Source organism: Penaeus monodon, chromosome 4 (genome assembly GCF_015228065.2).
Source record: "Penaeus monodon isolate SGIC_2016 chromosome 4, NSTDA_Pmon_1, whole genome shotgun sequence".
NCBI classification, from domain to species: domain Eukaryota; kingdom Metazoa; phylum Arthropoda; class Malacostraca; order Decapoda; family Penaeidae; genus Penaeus; species Penaeus monodon.
The window spans coordinates 29,419,306-29,426,030 of record NC_051389.1 but is presented as its reverse complement, the minus strand read 5'-3'; positions in this window follow the sequence as shown (position 1 = coordinate 29,426,030).

Here is a 6,725-nt window from a genome sequence, read left to right as displayed (position 1 = left end):
AAAAAAAAATTAATAAAAAAAAAAAAAAAAAAAAAACAAAAAAAGATAGATAGATAGGACACACACACCCCCGTACACACCCCACACCACACCACACCAACACACACACAAAAATATATTATATATATATAATATATATATAAAATTATAATATATATTTTAAATATATATATATTTTAATATATATTCATATGTGTGTTGTGTGTGGTTGTATGTTGTATGATATGTATGATGTAGTATGTTTATGTAGGTATTAAATAAAATAATATATATATAAATATATATAAATATACATAATACGTACACCACACACGAACACACCCACACCAACACCCCCACCACAAACAACATACACCACACACACAACAAAAACCCACACAATAATATATAAAATTTATAATATATAGGTTTATATAATTATATATTATATATAATTATATATATATTATAAACATTAAAATTTTATATATTATATAAAAATATATATATAAATATAAAGGGTATATGTATATATATATTATATATATATATATAAATATATCACACACGCACCACACCACACCACCACACACACACACACACACACACATCAGACACACACACACACACAAAACCACACACACACACCACACACACACACACCACACAAAACACACGCACACACACACACACACCCCAAAATTTATTATATATATATATATATATATATATATATAATATATATATATATATATGTATATACATAATAGTATATTTATATTGTATATATATATACGGGTGTGGCGGTGTGCATGTGTGGTGATGATAGTGGGGGTGTGGTGTTTTTATATATTGTTACCCCGGCCCCCTCGTCTCTCTGCCCCCAAGAAAGGCAGGCTAGGCAGAGGGGCGTGCTATCCACAGGGTCGGAACACTGAACAGCCCCAAGGGGCAAAGGCCCCAGCGTCCCAAAAACACCAGGGGGGAAAACCCAAGTGGCGAGGCAGGGCACGAAAAAAACACGATGACAGTCTTTCCTTTTTTACACAAGTTTTTTACCCATACACTTTTCTAAGCACAATACAGGGGGAATCCGCATGCACACTGACATACGTTTAAACAGGGCAACAAAAAGGTTTATCGGGTCAAAGGGCACACACGAGGTTTTCACAGGAGCAGCACCCAACTGCCTCTCGGCTTGTTCCTCCCCCCTCCGCCACACCCGCTGCGTCAGTTTGCCCAGGCCCCTTCATTTTAACACATGCCCAGGTCATCCTTTTTCATGTTAAAAATGTTTCGCACAGAGACAAAGACCCACGGCGTAGCACTATCCCCCCCCCCTATGAAGCAGAGCCCCGTCTGCTCTAAAATACCTAAAATGAAACAAATACAGAAAATTAATAAAATTTAGTCCTCGGGAAAAACAAAATTTTTTCAAACAAAAGTAACCATAATTGTAACAGTTCTAGAAACACAAAAATCTTTCATCCAGTGCGGTTTTCTTCGCTCTCGCGGGGGTCGCTCTGGAGGAGGTGTGGGGGGCGGTATTTTGGCGTGGCATCCAGAGGGGTATTTTCCCCCCAAGACCTGGCTCATGGTCACCATTGACGTCTGTTGCATCGCCTCCCCGTCCAAATGCTCGTCCTCATCTCGGTCAGTTCTCCCACGTCCTCATCCCCGTACGGGGGTAACGTATTTCTTTTTCACCATCCCCTCCTGGAATCCCACAGCCAGTCCACGTGGACAACAGACGGGTCCCCGAGGAAGTCAGGCAAGGGCCCCACCCCAAACCCAACTCCTTGTCCCCGACGACTCTTTGGATGCTCACTTCCTCACAAGTCCCCAGCTTGCATCAGGGGCACCTTCTGGGCCTTACGGAAAAAGTTAGCTCCCAACATTAAAAAAACCCCCTCCCCTGGTCCAAAAAGGGCCCCACCCAACCGCTACGCTTACTCCACGTATCACTCTTGAAGTCGACACCGGATTCTAGACTCGTCCGGGGGGCAAGGTGCAGTCGCTCAGCGTAATCCTCTGCACACCCAAACCCTCTGGAAGCAAAGGCAATCCCACCGTCCCACCCTCAAGCTTCCGTCCAAGGTCGACAACCCCTTACTCTGCGTCGGGTAGTAAAGGGCCCAGCAAGCAGGCTGCCCAGATCGGCCACATACACGGCAGCTGCTGCACCATGCTCCCCACGCCAATCGAGCCTCACGGCCCCTGAGCCCCCAAACAACCCCCGGACACCACACAGTCTCTGGGTGCGTCTGGAAGTCGCAAAGTGGCCAATAATCAGGCCGATGGGTTTCTCACCCCCAGTGCCCACTGTAGGCGGCATGGTTTCCCATTTTTTACTGAGCCCCCCACCTGCATCGTGCGGGTTCGCGGCAGTTTACCCAAGCGGGGACCGGAAAAACGAGGACGGCGGGTTTCGGCCCCCTTCTCCAGCCTGCCGATTTTTTCCGCCTGTACCATTCCTTACCTTAGGACATGCACTCGGATGGGGACCATACTTGCCACAGCCCTTGCAGCACTGCTGGAAGGCATCGAACCCCCGGGTTTGAGGGAGTGTTCTCCGCTCCTTGACACTGACTCGTCTGTGCCCCCCTTCCGCAGCCCCAACACAAGCCTTGGAAAGTGCTGGGGCCCTCACCTTCCTCAATGCTCCCTTCCCACTTTACCCTTCGGCCCAGGGGTCACGGGGGGGGCTGAGCAGCTGGCCTGGGCCACTCTTTGCCTTCAGGAAGGCCCGAACTCCAAAGGGCCCTTTGCCAGCCCCAAACCTGCAGGTCCTCAGGGTGTGTGTTGACGTAGATTTGCCCCTGCTGGCCTCAAAGCGTCAAAAAAGAAATCGCGGGCCGGGACCCAATCATCTCTTCCGCAGCCGCGGGGGCGACCCCCTTACCAGCGCCTCCAATCCTGCGCCAGCTGGGCAGGTCTCCCCCACATCACGAGTCCTTTTCTTCAAGTGGGCCCGATATACCTCGGGCTGGTGGTGGTGCCCAAAAGGGGGTTTCAAACCCTCTGCCACGCGGGGTTTAAGGGGCCCTGTTGGGAGCCGGCAGATCCCCCAAAACATTGCCCCGCGGGGGCCCCTTAGCGCGTTACCAGCTGCAGGGTTTTCTTTTCCTGGCTCAGCCCTGGGCAGAGCCAGCTTTTCAAATGGGCGAATATGCCCCCCCAGGCCCCCTTTCCCGTCGACTCAGCGGCTTACGCTTCACAGAATGTTAGAGGCCGGGGGGGGCTGCGGGGTGGAGAACGGTGCCTGAACTAAACCCGGGGGGGGAGGAAGGGGGTGAGGGAGGAAAAGAGGCGGGTTGACCGGTCTGAGTTTGCCGCCACCTTCCCCAAGGGAGCGGCCAAAGGGTCCCCACCCCTTCGGCGGGGGCCATGGCTGCGACACGACGCTGCGGGGCCCCGGGGTTTTTCCTGCACGGACCCAGGCAGACCCCAGTAAATCTGACACTCTGGCATCTTTTGCAAACCTCTTTGCTTCTCTGTTTGCAACGTTACTACCTCGTGACGCCGCCTTCCGCCTTCACTTCCCCCTCAGGCCCTGAACCTCCCCTTCAGAGTTGCCCCTTTCCCCCATCAGTTCACTCTTCACGCTGTTGCAGGCCTTGTCGGTTTTACTGCTGGTTTCCATCTTCACGATGAAAGATTGCTCTGTAGCACCCAACAATTGGGGCAGAACTTTTCCTGGGCCTTTTCCTTGCCGCATCTCGACGAGAGGGGCGCCGCTTTTTTCCCCCCTTTGTGCCTTTCCCCCCCCATACCCGGCCAGCATGGCAGTGATCAGGCCCACTGGCTCGGCTTCACCTCACTCGTGCCTGCCTCAGTCATAGCCTCCTCCCCCTCATGGCTGCCGATTTTTGGACGACATGAAAACGGGTGTCTCACTGATAAAAAATATCACTAATCCCACTCCGACCCCTTTTGTACCCCCGGGCTCGTCTCCTGCCACCAAAACAAGGCAGGATAGGCAGACGGCTTGTATCCCCCGGGTCGTGAAATGAACAGCCCAAGAGGCCAGAGCACCACAGGTCCCCGAAACCAGGAGGGAAAAAGCCCAAATGGCGAGGCAGGGCACGAAATAAACACACGATGACACTTTCCTTTATTTACAAAAGTTTTTTACCCATACACTTTTCTAAGGCCCAATACAGGGGGGAAACCAGCATGTCACACTCACAACAGCTTATACAGGCAACACAAAGTTTTTAGGTCACAAGGCACACACGATTTTTCAAGGAGCAGCACCAATGCCCCTCCGGCTTTTTGGCCTCCCCCCGTCACAGCCAGCGGTCATGTTTGCCCCGGTCCCTTCATGTTAACACATGCCCAGGTCACCTTTTTAGTTAAAACCCCTGTTTCGACAGAGACAAAGACCCCCTGGGTAGCAAATGTATATAACTTCCCTTTTATTTTTTTCAGAGCTGATCTCCAAAACATATTGGGGTTTTATTTGGGGTTTTTTTCACCCTCAAGCATTTATACAAAAACCAAAAATAGTAGAAGGGCGAACATATGTGTATATATAGAATATATTATAGTAGTTATAACATATTTATAATATAATTAATATATATATAATATATATATTCATATTATTTACACACACACACACACACACACACACACAACACACACACACACACACATATATATATATATATATATATATATATAATTTTATATAAAATAATATATAATATATACATAATACATATATAATATATATATATAATATTAAATATATATTTCAATGTGTGTGGTGTGTGTGTTGTGTGTGTGTGTGGTGTGGTGTGTAAATATATTGAATATATTATAATATATAATATATATATTTTAAAATATATATTTTATTATATACATCATAATATTATTCATATATATCACATATGTTTGTCTTTTACGTATGTTTGGTGTTTTTAAAGAGCTTTAGGGTGAAGAAAAAAACCAATGAAAAAAACCCAAGTATGTTCTTGGAGATCAGCTTGTAAAAAAAAAGGGGGAAGTATATTAATATTTCTACGCCAGTGGGTCTTTGTCTCGTACGGGAAAAGTTTAAATGAAAAGGATTTACCTTGGGGAGGGGTTAACATGAAGGGCCGGGCAAACATGACGCGCGGGGGTGTGAGCGGAGGAGCGGAGGAAAAGCCCGGGGAAAGGGAGTTGGGTGCTGTCCTTTGGAAGCCTCGTGTGTGCCCTTGTGACCTGATAAACTTTGTTTCCTGTTATAAGTGATGTGCAGTGTGAATGCTGGATTTCCCCTGTATTGGCCTATAGAAAAGTTTATGGGTAAAAAACTTTTGTAAATAAAAAGGGAAAGACTTCATCGTGTGTTTATTTGTGCCCCCGCCTCGCCACTGGGTTTTCCCCCTGGTGTTTTTGGGGAAAGCGTGGTGTCTGGCCTCTTGGAGCTGTTCAGTGTTCAGACCCTGTGGATAGCAAGCCGTCTGCCATCCTGCCCTTTTGTTGGGGGCAGAGAGACGAGGCGGCCGGGGGTAAAAAAATGGTGTAGGAGTGGGATTAGGTATTTGACAGTGAGACACGCCCCATTTATCATGTCGCCAAAGATGGCGCAGCCATGAGGGAGAGGGGCTATGAGAGGGGAGGCCCAGTGAGGTGAAGCCCGGGCCCGATGGGACCTGATCACGCCATGTGGCCGGATGGGGGAGGAAAGGACAAAAGGGCGAAGAGCAGGCGCACCATTGTCGAGATGCAGGGAAGGAGGCGAGGAACAGTTCTGCCAATGTGAGGTGCTACAGAGCAAACTTGCATCTGTGAAGAGGAAACTCCAAAACAGTACACCCCCAAGGCCGCAACAGCGTGAAGAGTGAACGGATGGGGAGGTGCAGACCCCGAAGGGCGAGGTTTAGGGCCCGAGGGAGGAAGTGAAGCGGAAAGGCGGCCCCCCTCACGAGGGAGTAACGTTGCAAGAGAGAAGGAGACGAGGTTCTGGCAACAGATGCCAGAGTGTCAGATTACTGGGGCTGCCTGGGGTCCGTGGCGGAAAACCCCCGGGCCTCGCCCCCCCCCGGTCGCAGCCAGTGGTCCGCTTTCAGAAAAGGGTGGGGACCCCTTTGGAAAAAACTCCCTTGGGTATAGGGGGCGGCAAACTCAGACCCCGGGCAACCCGCCCGTTTCTCCCTCACCCCCTTCTCCCCCCCAGGGTGTTGTTTCCCGGGACGGTTCTCCCCCTGCAGCCCCCCGGCCTCTAGACATTCTGTGAACGTAAGCCAGCTGAGTACGACGGGGGAAGGGGCCTGGGGGCATATGTCGCCCAATTTTAAATGCTGGCACTGCCAGGGCTGGAAGCCAGGAAGAGAAAGCCCTGCAGTGGTAAAAAAGCCTAAGGGGCCTGCGGTGCAAGGTTGGGGGATCTGCCGGCATCCCCCAGGCCTCTTTTCACCAGGTGGCAGAGGGTTTGAAAACGCCGTTTTTGGGCACCCCCACCAGGCCGAGGTATATCGGGCCCCCTTGAAGAAAAGGGGGCTGTGAGTGGGCGAGACACTGTCCCAGCTGGCGCAGGAGTGGAGGCGCTTTTGGGAAGGAGGTCGTACCCGCGGCGGGAAGAGAGATTGTGGTCCGGCCCCCCGATTTCTTTTTGAGTTTGCAGGACCCGCAGGGCAAATCTACGTCAAAACGGCACACCCTGAGGGCCTGCAGGGGCGCTGGCAAGGCCTTTGGGGTTCGAGGCCTTTCCTGAAGGCAACGATTGGCGGGCCAGGTCAGCCCACCCGGAC